This window comes from Sinocyclocheilus anshuiensis, unplaced genomic scaffold, assembly GCF_001515605.1.
Source record: "Sinocyclocheilus anshuiensis isolate Anshui unplaced genomic scaffold, SAMN03320099.WGS_v1.1 scaffold42, whole genome shotgun sequence".
NCBI lineage: Eukaryota > Metazoa > Chordata > Actinopteri > Cypriniformes > Cyprinidae > Sinocyclocheilus > Sinocyclocheilus anshuiensis.
Window position 1 is genome coordinate 1,684,790 of NW_015546057.1, and position 15,281 is coordinate 1,700,070.

A 15,281-nucleotide genomic window follows, 5' to 3' on the forward strand; every position below is an offset into this window, starting at 1 on the left:
CGCGCTTCGTGTGCGCTGCACGCAAACAGGGCGCAAGTTCTTTCCATTCCTGCACTTAAATCATTTTTAATCACATTAAAATGCGAACGCAAGAATCGTTAAGCAGAATCGAAATGCACATGTCTTATCGAATACTCGGTTCTTGGAAATTTGGAACCGGTTCTAAAATGGAACCGGTTTTCGATACCCAACCCTACTGAAATCTACCGATCGTTGTGAGATATATATATATATATATATATATATATTAGTGATGTCAGTTTAACGCGTTAATTAGTTATGAAAAAATAGCGTAATTAAAATTTAAATTAAAATTTTACGCAGTTAGCACAGTTGAAAATTCAAGATATTGGGGCAAAAATGCTCCTGTATGAGTTTTTGTCTCATATTTATATCACATGATAAGCAATATCAAACAAGCACCGAGAGCAATAACACGAGTGCTGTTTTTGTCTCTAATATAACGAGTGCAAAATAATTTTATACAACAGTTCAGTAAATAAGAAGTTAATATTGTGTTATATTTTAAACACAATATTATCTGTTTTTGCTCAGTTTTGCCAACAAAAATATTACCTATATTATAATACAAATAATACCTATATTACTAGTTGTGTGTCTCCGAGCAAAACAGCGGTGTTTAGTTTCTGAATGAATCCACGTTTTGAACGAATCGTGTGAATCAATGATTCAAAGGCCCATTCATAAAGAAAGCCATTTACTGAATTCCTGAATGAATCAGCCGTTTGAACGAATGGAAAGAAAGACTCATAAAGACATTTACCACCACCTGTTGGCAGTTTTAGTTTCTTATTTAAACTTATTTAAAGTTCTTATTTTACATTTACATTTAGTAATTTAGCAGACGCTTTTATCCAAAGCGACTTACAAATGAGGACAATGGAAGCAATCAAAATCAACAAAAGAGCAATGATCTACAAGTGCTCTAATAAGTCTCAGTTAGCTTATTTCATTAAAAAAAAAAAAAAAAACCTTTAAATGTTAGGTCACCCAAAAAATAATAATTATGTCATCATTTAGGTCTACTCAAAGCTGAATGACTTGCTTTCTTTCGTGGAACATAAAAGAAGGCATTTTGAAGACTCTTACTTTATGAATCTTCTTTTATGTTCCATAGTTTATGTTGGGCCGTTGTAACCTAATCCTTTATGTGTAATACATTTTATGTTGAATCAAATAAAAAATGTATTTCTAAAGCTACTATTTGTAATGTCTACTTAATACTTTCTCATTTAACACAAAAATAGCATTAAATAATCTTTTGGGGGTATTTTCACAGCCAAATGTAATTTGCGATTAATTAGATTAATTAACACATATGTACAGTATGTGATGTGTCTGTACGTATATACATCATTTAGTATTGTCATGAAGTATGTGTAAATAAAAATAGATACAATATATAGATATTATTGTTATTGATATAGTTGATATAGTTACTGATATTATAGTTATTATTGCATATGAAGTATTGCCATAAAATACAGCTACGTTAAAAAAATGATAAGTAATTGACTTTAAGGATAAAACATACAGTATATTAGTTAATCAGAAAATATCCAAATGAGTGAGAGTGTAGGCAGTGCTTTACCTGACAGCTTTAATACCTTTACGTTACATTCTTGAATGCTCAGTTGTGATATAGTACCTTTTAGTATAGGAAATATGTAATTTCCTCTTTTGCACACTTTTGGGATCAAAGCTGCAACCTTTGCCTTACCAGCTAAGATTTCCTACCTGACATGCTACCACCACTCCAATGCCATGGGGGGCTTCGCTGCTCAATGTCCAATATTGTTATAAAAAAACATCACAGAAAAAACACCCACCTTCCTTTCATTTCAAAGGCAGAAGATTCAATCATCACGACTTGAACCATCATTAAAAGGTTCAAAAGCTGAGATCACAGGGAATTATACAGGTACGTCTTCAATTATGGATTATAAGTAACGAGGGAGGATTTTAACGTGACACCAGCGAGCATCAAAAATGCATGTGCCACGTAAGGAATACGAATAGTGTTTTTTTTTTTTTTTCCTGAAGCAAGTGAAATTGAAAAATACAAATGTATTTTTGAGCGTGTGTGTTTTCAGCGACGTGCTCCCTTGCTCTCGGACTCTCTGTGAAGGATGAACATGTCTACAAGAAACAGTACTTAATGTAAGACACTTTTAGATGTCTAGGTGTCTGTATCTTTTCGTCTTCGAGGCACTGCACTCAGGAGGACTTCTTTAGACGGAACTGTGTCTTCAACACAACGATCATGGCCATTAACCGCCGTGATCACTGTAACAGCAGCATTTTTTAGTGTACTTTGCCGGCCCGCGCCCCAGCGATAATGATCTAAGCAGAGGGCAGGAGGGACTGCTTAACTGATGGCGGCAATCTCAAACCTGGAGAACAAGCGAAGCCTTTTAGCGCCAAGAATAGGAGTATCGGACAGCTGTAGAAAGTGTGTCAACATACAAAGGCGTTTAGGCGTAGCGCAGGGGCACCTTGACTGTTTTTCCCAGCTTTTGTCCTGTTGGAACAATTATTTTATTTTTTTTTTTCTTTCTTCCAGGGAGATTTACCCAACATATCTTGAGAAGCTCCAGAGGTTCTTGACTATTTTTAGCAGCAGCGCTGCTTTGATGAGTATGTGGGCAGAACTTCCCAACTCTCTCCCAATGCTAGCATCGTATTGCATTAATGGCTTCTGTACTGAATTATTTTACATATGTGGTATGCAAATGAGATGACAATAAGCTGTCTTTAGTCCCTCCCTAATTAACGAGCAACACAAGCTCGATTTCACAAGTCGTTGAGTTTAGAAATGCATTTGCAAGCTGTTCATAGTGCACAATGCAAGTACATGTTGCATTCTCATAGCTGCCATAAGAGGCGATATAGCGAACAGAGAATCTTGATAAGCATTCACACATTACTTATATATGATGGTACATTCATGTTATGTTCAGTTAGTTTCATCATGGGAACAGATTTGGAGAAATGTAGCATTACATCACTTGCTCACCAAAGGATCCTCTGCAGTGAATGGGTGCCGTTAGAATGAGAGTCCAAACAGCTGATAAAAACCATCACAACAATCCACAAGTAATTCACATGACTCCAGTCCATCAATTAACATCTTGTGAAATGGAAAGCTGTGTGTTTGTAAGAAACAAATCCATCATTAAAGCATTTTAACTTTAAACCATCACTTGTGGCCAAAATACAAGTCCATAATCCATAATAACATAACAATATTTCCTCCGGTGAACAAGTCCATCCCCTGTTGTCCTCTAACATCAAAATCCACAGACAAATCTGTTTTAAACTGTTTTGGAGATTTTCACTTGTAAACAACACTTTACAAGTGCATCCACACACTTCTTGCATCGTAGAAGACGAATATACAGGTGCATCTCAATAAATTAGAATGTTGTGGAAAAGTTCATTTATTTCAGTAATTCAACTCAAATTGTGAATTTCTTCCAGGGAGATTTACCCAACATATCTTGAGAAGCTCCAGAGGTTCTTGACTATTTTTAGCAGCAGCGCTGCTTTGATGAGTATGTGGGCAGAACTTCCCAACTCTCTCCCAATGCTAGCATCGTATTGCATTAATGGCTTCTGTACTGAATTATTTTACATATGTGGTATGCAAATGAGATGACAATAAGCTGTCTTTAGTCCCTCCCTAATTAACGAGCAACACAAGCTCGATTTCACAAGTCGTTGAGTTTAGAAATGCATTTGCAAGCTGTTCATAGTGCACAATGCAAGTACATGTTGCATTCTCATAGCTGCCATAAGAGGCGATATAGCGAACAGAGAATCTTGATAAGCATTCACACATTACTTATATATGATGGTACATTCATGTTATGTTCAGTTAGTTTCATCATGGGAACAGATTTGGAGAAATGTAGCATTACATCACTTGCTCACCAAAGGATCCTCTGCAGTGAATGGGTGCCGTCAGAATGAGAGTCCAAACAGCTGATAAAAACCATCACAACAATCCACAAGTAATTCACATGACTCCAGTCCATCAATTAACATCTTGTGAAATGGAAAGCTGTGTGTTTGTAAGAAACAAATCCATCATTAAAGCATTTTAACTTTAAACCATCACTTGTGGCCAAAATACAAGTCCATAATCCATAATAACATAACAATATTTCCTCCGGTGAACAAGTCCATCCCCTGTTGTCCTCTAACATCAAAATCCACAGACAAATCTGTTTTAAACTGTTTTGGAGATTTTCACTTGTAAACAACACTTTACAAGTGCATCCACACACTTCTTGCATCGTAGAAGACGAATATACAGGTGCATCTCAATAAATTAGAATGTTGTGGAAAAGTTCATTTATTTCAGTAATTCAACTCAAATTGTCAGGACGCAATGCAATGCTCGGTTGGTTGGTTTTCTCTATAAAGTTAGGATCGGTGAATGCGGTTAACAGGTTTCATGGAAAGAGAATGATGTGCGCCAAATGAGTCACTGTAGAAATCAAATATTTTAATGGGGTGGTTGATTGCGATTTCACTTTTTTAACGTTAGTTAGTGTGTAATGTTGCTGTTTGAGCATAAACAATATATGAAAGGTTGCAGTGCTGAAAGATCAATGCAAACAGAGATATCGTCTTTTAAAATTCTGGCAGTTTAATGCCTACAAAAACGGCTGTAGGGACTACAACGAGCTACTTCCTGGGTTTGTGACAACACAAACCCTGATAAACCCCGCCCCCGGGAACATGCAACAAAGGGGGTGGGGCCATGTTGCGCTGCTTTAGAGAAGAGGAAGAAAACTAGGGGTGCACGTAAAAATCTATTCATATATGAATCGCGATTCTGTCTTCTAACAATTCTAATGGATTCACAAATTTCAAAATCAATGTTCTAAAGCAGCGGTTCTTAATACTGTTCCTCACGTCCCCCTGCTCTGCACACGCTCTGCATCTCTCTCTCTCTCTCATTCAGCTCAGCTCCAACAATGAACTGTTACAATTAAACACTAAAATTCACATAGCTATGAGAAGCGTTATACATGGTTGCGTGTGGTTGCCGTACTTTATTAAAGCTTTAATCAGGATAAAACCGTATATTAAAAGCTAACAGAAGCAGTAGCATTTACAAATAACAGCGTATCTAAAAGTATGAGACAACAACAAACAAAAAACAGACCATTAAGAGCCGTGCTTGCACAGGTTTGCGCAATATTCTTCACTAACATCCTCTGCATCTCAATCGGGCTCAAACTGTTAAGCAATATAGACAACGCCATTGTTTACAATACAACCGGAGCACATGCCGCTGAGGTGAGGGGCGGAACGTTTAGACACGCACTAGAGGCGGTTGAGCCAATCACAACACACTGGGCCAGCTAACCAGTCAGAGCCCATCCCGTATTTCTGAGGGAGGGGCTTCATAAAAGCAGGAAATGATCAGGGCATTTAGAGGAGAAGGTACAGAGCGGTGTAGAATAAAAGGTAAATTATGTGAAAAATAATGATTTAAAAAAAAAAAAAACGACGCATTAACACATGTTAGACTGCACCCCTTTTGGTTGTCAACCACCCCTTTAATGGCTGCGGACAAAATAGCTCAACACGAGAGCCAACGCTAAAGCAATGACATGTGAAATAAAAAGTCATCATGTTTTAAAGAACAGTGGCTTGATTAAGTGGTGGAAATAGCGGATGATGGGCACAGAATGGTGACAAAGCTCCGAGACATTTACAGTACAGTTATACACAGGTGTAATGTGCAAAACCTATAGGGATGTTTTAGATAACTGTAAAATAATTCATGTTCATGTTTTTTTTATATATTTAGCTTAGAGACCTCGGTTTAAATGCCATCAGCTTGTTTACTATTCTATTATATTCTATCAGTTTAAATGTTTCAGTTTGATATTGTATTATATTATTTTATTACAAAGAACGAAACTGTTCTGCATGATTTTTTCTAAAAATTATTTTTAACAGAATTTCTTGGTAACACAGCACTGTAAAAATGTTTTCTCAGGTAATCTAAAATGTGAATAATTTAGTTACAACAAGTATCAAATCAAAAAGCACAAAGTTAAAAGTTACCCACTTTTTTGTGTGTGTGCTGTACAGGTCTGGTATAAAGAATGTTTTTGCTCAGGTGGCCAGAATGTCCACCTAATAGAGAAAAGTTTTGCTCAGCAAGAAAAAGAATTAGCGGGAACATTGCTTGATCTGTGCATATTTCTCTTCTGATTCAGATGAGATGACTTTGATGAACTTGTTTCTTAAAAACACACAGCTTTTCGCTTCACAAGTCATTAATTCATGCATGGACTTGTGTGGATTACTTGTGGATTATTGTGATGTTTTTATCAGCTGTTTGGACTCTCATTCTGACGGCACCCATTCACTGCAGAGGATCCATTGGTGAGCAAGGTAATTATTAATTTAATGATCTTTAATGACAAAAAAAAAAGTGAAATCTGATCTGACAGCTGATGACAGCTCATATTCACATATCTGTATTAGTATAGTAGCAGTATTAATAATAGCAATTTGATCAACTTTTTCAAGTAATAAAAATCAGATAGACTATGTCATTTGCATCTTAAATAATAACACATATGGTTTAAATGGATAGTTCACCCAAAAATGACAATTCTGTCTTAATTTACTCTCCCACATGATTTCTATGGAACACAAAAGAAGCTATCATGAAGAATGTTGGTAACCTGCTTTGGGTACCATTGACTTACAAATATATTCCTTCAGGTGAAAAAAGTCATCATTTTAGAAAGCGAAAACTGTCGAAACAATATACTTTCAATTGCATCGCCATCGTAGTTAAAGCTTCCTCGCGTGTTGACAGCAAATTCACAGATCAAGAAGGCCATCTACCTGAGAGTAATTAGAGAGACACAGTTCAACTTAGCTCATAATTGTGTGAACTATAGTTGCTGACATTCGGCCTGTTATCTTCAGACGGGTCGGAGGGCAGTTACTTCTTGCCCATTAGCGATGTTTATTCCAAGCATGCGTTCCTGTCAGATATACCAAATGGGTTTAAGTCTAGTATTGACCTCATTTACCCTGCAGTTGAGCTGCTAAATGATTCCAAGGGGCGAAAAGTCGTTTATACAAGCCTGAGGAACGATTTTTCTGTGAGGAATTAAGGTGCGCTATCAACTAAGTCTGCAACTGTAGGTAAAGACATAATCCACTGTTTAACGTTATTGTTAAAAATGAATCAAGGAAATGGAAAATAATCTCCTTTCACGAAAGAGTGAAATTTTAATATCCCATCTAGCGCTATCCACCAGTTTAACATAATGACTCTTCTTTCTATGAAGCGGGCTAAAAGGTTTTAAAAATCAGGGATGAATAATGAGCGATAAAAGAAGTGAAGATCTTTTGATTTCCTTAATCACAAGTGGGAGTTAAATTACTTTCTATAAAAGTGTCAAGGTTTTAAAACTCAAAGCTTGGTCCATAAAAAGAGAAAAATGTCTTTAACGGCAGCCAGAACTTTCCCATTAGGTGGGAAATTAAAGAAGGAAAAAGAAATCGGGAAACAAAAAGAGAACAATAAAAGGAAAAGAGTGTGGCATTATGTAAAATTGGCCAGTAAATAGCCCAGGGCTGTTTTAATCCTTTTTTTGTGCGAGAAGCTTTTTCGCTTCATGAAGCTGAAGTGCAGTCGATATTGTGTTCTAGCACGGGCTCCTGATGCCCTCTCTTGTATTTGTGAATTGACCTGATTGAGGCTTGTGCACATTTAAATGGTGAACTGAAGGAGAATCTAAAGCCCTATTTACACCTAGTATTAACATCCATCTCGAGTAAAAATCACCATTTACACCTGGTATTTGGGTGAATCTCACTAAAAATGTGTCAAGAGTATTTTCATGACTTCTTAACAGTCATAAAAATAATGTCACAAAGCGAAATGTTAGTTGCTATAAAATGAAAGCTGCGACCAACTACTGCCATACTGTGACATATTTCAGACATTTTAGTGTGAACCTTGATTTTGATGGACAGACGGACGGATGGACAGACAGACATCAATCTTGGCAAATTCAAACCAATGATATATAACTAATTACACAAGACTCTGACAAACATAAAGAGGCCCATCATACACCCGGTGCAATGTGACGCCAGGCGGGAGGACGCAAGTGTTTTTGCTAGTTTCAACTCGACACAGTTATAATTTCCACGTACAGCACCACAATGTTTAAATAGCAAATGCACTTGCGCCCATCTGTTCACTCATGGGCTTGCTGGTCTGAAAACTAGGTGTTTTCAGGCGCATTGTTGCTATTTTGAGGCAACTGAAAACGATTGTGCCATTGACCAACTAAAACCTGGTCTAAAGTCAGTGGTGCAGTATTTATTTATTTTTTTAATAATTTAAAGGGTGGGCTAGTAATATGCATCTATATGTGGATGGACAACATGCGTACACTCTGCTTATTGCGAAGCAGCACACAAACATGCCATATATTAAAAATGAAAGGATTACAATGTAAAAAGATTATTATTGTGTACGCTTTAACCTCGCGCATGAGCAGATCCGTTTCCCCTCTGGAGAAGCGTTCAGTCTTTGCTCTTGCAAATTCCGCCTTTTTGGACCATGCGCCTAACACGCCGACTGTTTTTGTTGTTAAACTGGCAAAAGTGTATTTGGACACGTCCTAAGTGCACCTGCGCCATGCGCTTCAGACCGTGTGCTTAGATCGTTAAAATAGGGCCCAAAATGTTGGCCATTAATGAAACAGTGGCCACATCTCTTTTTGTCTGTACTTTATTATTTTGTCCACATGTTCTGTTTGAAATAGTCTGGTGACACTGACAAACGCAACATCATCTGACATCAGTGCATCCCATATCATATCATTCATGACTCTCTGCTGAGTCATTATACGGAGTTTAACCCCATTCTACAATCAATTCAGGTCAAACAAACCACAATTCTTCCTGCTGCCTCAGGATGTCTATAACCAGTGACATTTGCATTAAGCATTTGGTTATTTGGCTTACGCTTGTATGTTTTTGTTGTTGTTGGGGGATTTTTTTTTTTTTTTTTTCAAAACCAAATTATCAGTACATGCTAATATGGACTCAAAGAATGGTTCACATGTCATACCGTACTTTTCTTTCCAGTAAACATGTCTTCCATCAAACATTCTTTTATGACTTTAACATGTAAGTGTCATGCACAAGCATACAGGTGGGCGATAAACCAGTAGAAATTTACCGGTACAAATCAGAGTATTATTTTGATCACGGCCATGTCAGTGTTGCCTGTGGCATTGAATCTCCAGCACCATGGAAATTTGTGAATGGGAGTTTGCAATCTTTGTATTGAGTTATCCTGTCCTCGCTTGCTGAATGCAAAACAACAAACATATAGATTGTATAGACATAATCTGTATAGTCTGATTTACAAAACAAAAACATACGAGCTGGCTCTTCAAAAAGACTCAGAAACATTTGTTTGAAATGGTCAGACAAAGCAGTTACTCAATCAACATCAATAACAAGTTATCAGTACTTTCAGTGAATGAAGCCATTTTTGTGTACTAAAGGTTTGTAAAACTTTGAAACACTGAACTTACTGAACACTCTCTCACTCTCATTTTAAAATTATATCCATGTCTGTTCGAATAATTAAAAAAAAAAAACATTCATTTTGTCAACTTAACAACTTAAAACAAAATAATTAAAATTACACTCAGGTCTCTATAAAATTCTAGTCTCCAGTAAATAACTTAAGTCCTTTCTTTCAGTGTAAGTCCATGAGATTTTTGGACAGTTTTATTGTCTTCCAGGTGAAATTCTATCATCTGCATGCCATCCAGTCACTGGACCTCCAGAGTCAGCAGGCTATTAATAAACAGTACAACATCAGATCTTGAAGCTAACAGTGCTGGCTTGTCCGAACATGCCATTTTGTTGTTATTAATTTCATGGGTGCACACATTTGAATCATTCAAATTATTCCACATGTTTTTCAATCTCATGCATAGTCTCCCTTTCTGTGAATGGGTTTCTTTTTAGCTCTAATTCTACAGTCTCTAGCATGAAATCTAGTTACCATGGCCTTACAGTCACTGTGGAAAGCAGCAAATTAACGTAATTCATACAAACTGAAAAGCACAGGGGTGGTACACGTTGCCTAGGACATGTATTCCCACTGGGAGAAAATGAATGTGCCATAACTAAGAAAAGTATCAGCCGTGGGGTGGTCAGACCCGTACAGCACTAGATCAGCGGGTGTTTTTTTTATTTGCAGATTTGTTTTGACATGCCTTCACAGCTCTACTAAACACCTAATTTAAAATGTCACAAAGACAAGTTGAATAATAACAAATAAAAACATGCTGTGTTTGATATTATTAGTGGTGCTTGCTATTGCTAATACTGTACTTACTTAGGGGTTAGGATTTGAACAACCCCATGACTATGTCAGGGTTTTAAAGTATGTGTCACTTCACACTGTTTGTGCATCATAACTATATAACTGTTAACTATTTACATAACGATTTACATTAATACTGTGTGTCTATGTGCTTCACTCTCTCTAAAGTTGTGTGTGTACCTGTTTTTCTATTCTGGTGGGACTTAAACCTGAATACACAAAGACTCATGTCACGGTGGGGACCCACGGGTAAACAAGCTAATAAATCACACAGAATGAAGTTTTTTGAAAATCTAAAAATGCAGAAAGTTTCCTGTAAGGGGTAGGTTTAGGTGTAGGGCAATAGAATATACGGTCTGTACAGTAGAACAACCATTACGCCTATGGAGAGTCCCCACAAGGATAGCAAACCAGACGTGTGTGTGTGTGTGTGTGTGTGTGTGTGAGAAAGAGAAAGAGTCAGCAAGTACACTGTGATAACGAACCAGAGTTGTAAAAACGAAAACAAATTCAGTATGATGTTATTTAGAGTACATATACATGACAACAATGTACTACAATATAAAAAAGGTTTTCCTTTGCATTTTTGAAAAATGTTGTGTACAGACAACAACGCTGTCAAAACAATCCCCGTTCACATAGATCTGCAGACATGACAAAAAAAAAAAAGCTTTATTATGCATGCCAGATCAGTAGTTGGCGATATCACTTGTAAAGAAGCACTATGCAGCTGCACCTATTGACTGAATATGTAATTCGTATGCATATGATGTCACCATTTTCACAAATTAGCTTTTTTATAGATTAAACGGAGACAATAACAGTATCGTTTCCAAAAATGTGCATTGTGAAACCCGTTTTCAAATGTTTGCATTTTCAGGCTCCCAAAACGTGCTGTCGAATAAATTAATAGCCAAAACGCAGAAATTTTTTTTCGTTTTTAGTTGAAAACGGTGCCTTCTTAGAAGCTGTGTGCAAAATAAATAGCATATAAAAGCATAAACAAAAGAAACAAAAGAAAAAAAAAGAAAAAAGTTTTCGTTTTTAGTTGAAAACGGTGCCTCCTTAGAAGCTGTGTGCATAATAAATAGCGTATAAAAGCGTAAACAAAAATAAAGATTATTAATAAAACCAGTCTAAAACCAAAACTGTTGAGTAGTAAAAACAGCACCAACTTCACTCAACAACAGAGGTCGAAGATTTACTGTGCTATAGGGATGTAACGATTAACCGCGAGCCGGCTGAAAATCGATTCAAATATGTGACTATTCAAATGGGTTGAGATGCTAAACAAATCGCGATTAATTTAGGTGTAGGAGTTTATATGAATGCATGTCTGAGGGGAACTTACTGTCTTTAGAAAAGTTTAGATGGTATTTAGATGGTATCTTGCCTCTGTATAATGCATATTAAAGTTCATAAGTTCAGCACTGCTTTGTTTACAGCAGAAACCAAGGAAACGCTTTAAGCGCCACCTTTTGGCAGAGAGTGAATCTGCGTCTCATTCAGCTCGTCTGCTGCTTCATGCAGATATTTTTATGTATAGTTTCACAAAACTGAAGTCAAACCATTCTGTTTTTGCTTCAAATTTCGAAATTATACAATCTAATTTAGATTAAAAACTGCTCATTTTGCATGTATGCAGCATCTTTGTTTGGATCATGATATATTATTATAGTGTTATATTTCAATTTCACAAAGAAATGTGCAGCATTTTGTCCAAGCAATAATAAAAGGACACATTTCATTTATAATTTGTCTTAAATCTAATTTTGTTAAAAAAATAAATAATTGTGAATCGAATCGAATCGTGAAATCAAAACCGTGAATCGAATCGAATCGCAAGTTGAGTGAATCGTTACATCCCTACTGTGCTAACAATAAACTACTTTCTTTCTGCTCAAAACGCAACACATCCACTATCATCACGTTATCTATTGACAGCATCTTAATTACACATTTTCCCACTTGTACTAATTGAAACAAACCATTTTGCCAAAATTAAGTTACTTACTATATCAATACAGAAATTTAAAGAGTTAAAACAAATCAATAAATACAAAAATAGGATAGATAAAACCAAAACATACATTTGCACAAACATTTCCATAAAAGAGTTAAATGAGTTTCAGCTAAAACATGAAATAAATCAGCCCTGGTCATTGTTTTAGTACATTAAACCATAAGACTTGTTTAGACTGTGCCGCCAAACGTTACTTTTTAATGCAAAAAATCAAATGCTCAGAACAGTGGAGTGTCATACGCTGTGAGATTTCCTCTAAACTCGACTCAAAATATCAAACAAGTTTGATACACTCCGACTAGATGGAATCATAATCTGAGAATTTAAAAAAGAAAACATAAATGATTTTTGGGGTAATCTGTCTATTTCGACTGACTCTGACTAGTGGCCCTGACAACCCCAAGTATAACTTAACATCATAGTGGAGAATTTCACACAAGCACACACGTGATATTCTTTAAAATGCGTTTCATTTATTTATTTAGTTTCAGGAAAACTGCAGAACTGGCAATAAACCAGTTTTTTTTATGAAAAGAAACAAAAGGGCCACAGGGGGCCTACAGACACATTTTACTCTACTTTTATTTAAGCGTGCCCATCACGCTCAAAAAACAAGGACGGAAAAATGGAATGCAGCCAGTGTTTTTATACTAAAACACGAGACAACAGAACAACAGAAAGAAGCATCACATTATCATGTTACCTTACCTCTGGAGCCTATTGGGATTAGTGTCACATGTGCTGCTCTCTGAAGAGTTAGCATGGCTAGAGTCTAAATAAGCAAAGCGTGCTACAACCACTGACAACATCCTGAAACATCTGCTGGGCTCATTTATTGCACCTCACCTCTAACAAACCATTTTTCTCGATTGCGCCACCAGTTCTCCTACTTGTTTTATCTGTAATCAACTTGCTCACAAGTCCACCAAATAAAAAAAAACAGTGTGAGAGTGACGAAAAATCAATGACCCTGGCTGATTTCATTGTCAAAGCGATGCAATAAATACACTTACCTTCAGTCAGTGAACTTTCTCTTAGCGCCCAGCTCTGTAATTAATGAGAGAAGAGAGCCTGAAACACAGAGAGAGAGAGAGACAGACAGACATGAAACAACACTGTGTCATTACTAGTAAAGCTGGACAACGCTGTTCATTATTAAGGCGCCATTAGAACCTGAAATAATGCTTCAGATTAGCGGCTGCTAATTGAGACAGCAGGGAGATTCAGAGGTGTGGTTATGGCTTTACTTCAAATGTTTTCTGGATAAAAGTGAGTTTGAAAAAGCAACTATTTCTGTGTTCTGAATGGGATAAATTAATCATGGCCACCAATATTGAAGGGTTGTTCCATACCGAAGAATTCAAAACTTGGCCACTTCAAAGGGCCCTTCGGAATGAAGGATTTTTCAGGTTAGGGTAAACAAGCTTACTAAGAAACGTTTTGATAGTTTGATGCATTCTCCCTGGTTAAAATCACCAACAAGAGAAGAATTTAGTAAAACGTGGCCACATTTTACCTAAAACAAAGGAATAAGTGACTAAAATGTGGCCACAAGTTGTGGAAATTCTTCATTTGTGGTCACACTTTATTTCTGACATGTCCTGTGAGTCTTTCGGCAAGTTCCATGGTTACGCTAGTGGGTAGCAAGTGACTGTTTGTGAGTCATTGAATTATTCACCCAACAGATTAATTCAACTCTGATTCATTCAGAAACAAAACACCACTAATGTGTGTTGCTCGAAGATGCAACTCAATTTTGTTTTCATAGGATATAAATTACAGTTTATATCTATAAATGACATATCTAAATATCAGAATAATAAAGACACGGGTACAGATTCTTTTGATTTGACTAACATGCTAATTTGCATATATATGCGATTGTCCCATATTTTCCTTTTCTGAAGTTGGCAACCCTAGTCTGTATGAATGAATTAACTAATAAGCAACCTCTCCAAATACAACTTATAGCATCATAGTGGAGAGTTTTGCACAAGCAAACAACTCGAGTTCATTAAAAATGGCTTTGTTCTGGAAAAAAACTGCAGAACTAACAGTAAACCTGAGTAGGCCTACAGCTACCTACAACCTAAAAACAGATTTGAGTAAACATGTAGTCTTTAACAAATGCTGAAACATCCCACATCATTTTTTATGCTTGGTAGCTAGTTTCTCATAGCTTTGCATGTCTGATTACTATGGTAAATTAGAGCTGTTTTGTTTTCCATGCACAATAATTACACCCATTGTCCATTTAAGCATCATCATGAATTACATATCCCAGACCCTTAACATTGGTTATTTTTAAATGTTATAATTTTTGAATGTAGGCAGAACACCGCTTCTTAAACAATTAAAATTAAATCCATCTTCAGCGCTGGGTAAATCAAATACTTACGAGTTGTCTACCTTAATGTTTTCTTAGCTCTCAGCAACATGAGAGCCATCCAAATGCAACATGACAGGGCTGAGAAATGCTGTCCTTGTGCAGAAAAAAAAAAGGAAAAAGGAGAACTATAAAACGTGCCTTCTAATGAGTCATTTATTATTACACAGGCAACTTGGTGAACACTATAAAGCAAAGTAAACCATTGGCAGCTGTAGACCTCAACAGCATACATTTCTGAAAGACAAAGGGATTTTTAACCCTCTACTGCATGTTTTTGTGTTGTATAGTAAAATGAATCTATCCTTTTATTCAAGTAGTATTTTTCCCTTTATTAGCATTACTTTTTGACATCCTGACCCACCCAAACAGTGTTATAAATCACAGAGAAAACTCTATGAATGTATAGATAATACCCATTCGTTATTCATTAATTATTTAGT

The 15,281-nt window shown here is 36.4% G+C and overlaps 1 protein-coding gene across 1 annotated transcript in view; it reads right to left on the bottom strand.

The window, feature by feature from the left end:
- LOC107699359 (bis(5'-adenosyl)-triphosphatase-like) overlaps positions 1-14,917 on the bottom strand; it is a 308,330-nt gene extending 293,413 nt beyond the window's left edge. Inside the window, exons 1-2 of the mRNA XM_016500598.1 lie at positions 14,851-14,917; positions 13,466-13,523 (exon numbers count right to left, since the gene is read on the bottom strand). The gene's annotated coding sequence lies outside the window, so the exon portion shown is untranslated. The remainder of the gene's footprint in view (positions 1-13,465; positions 13,524-14,850) is intronic.
- Between the last annotated feature and the right edge of the window lie 364 nt (positions 14,918-15,281).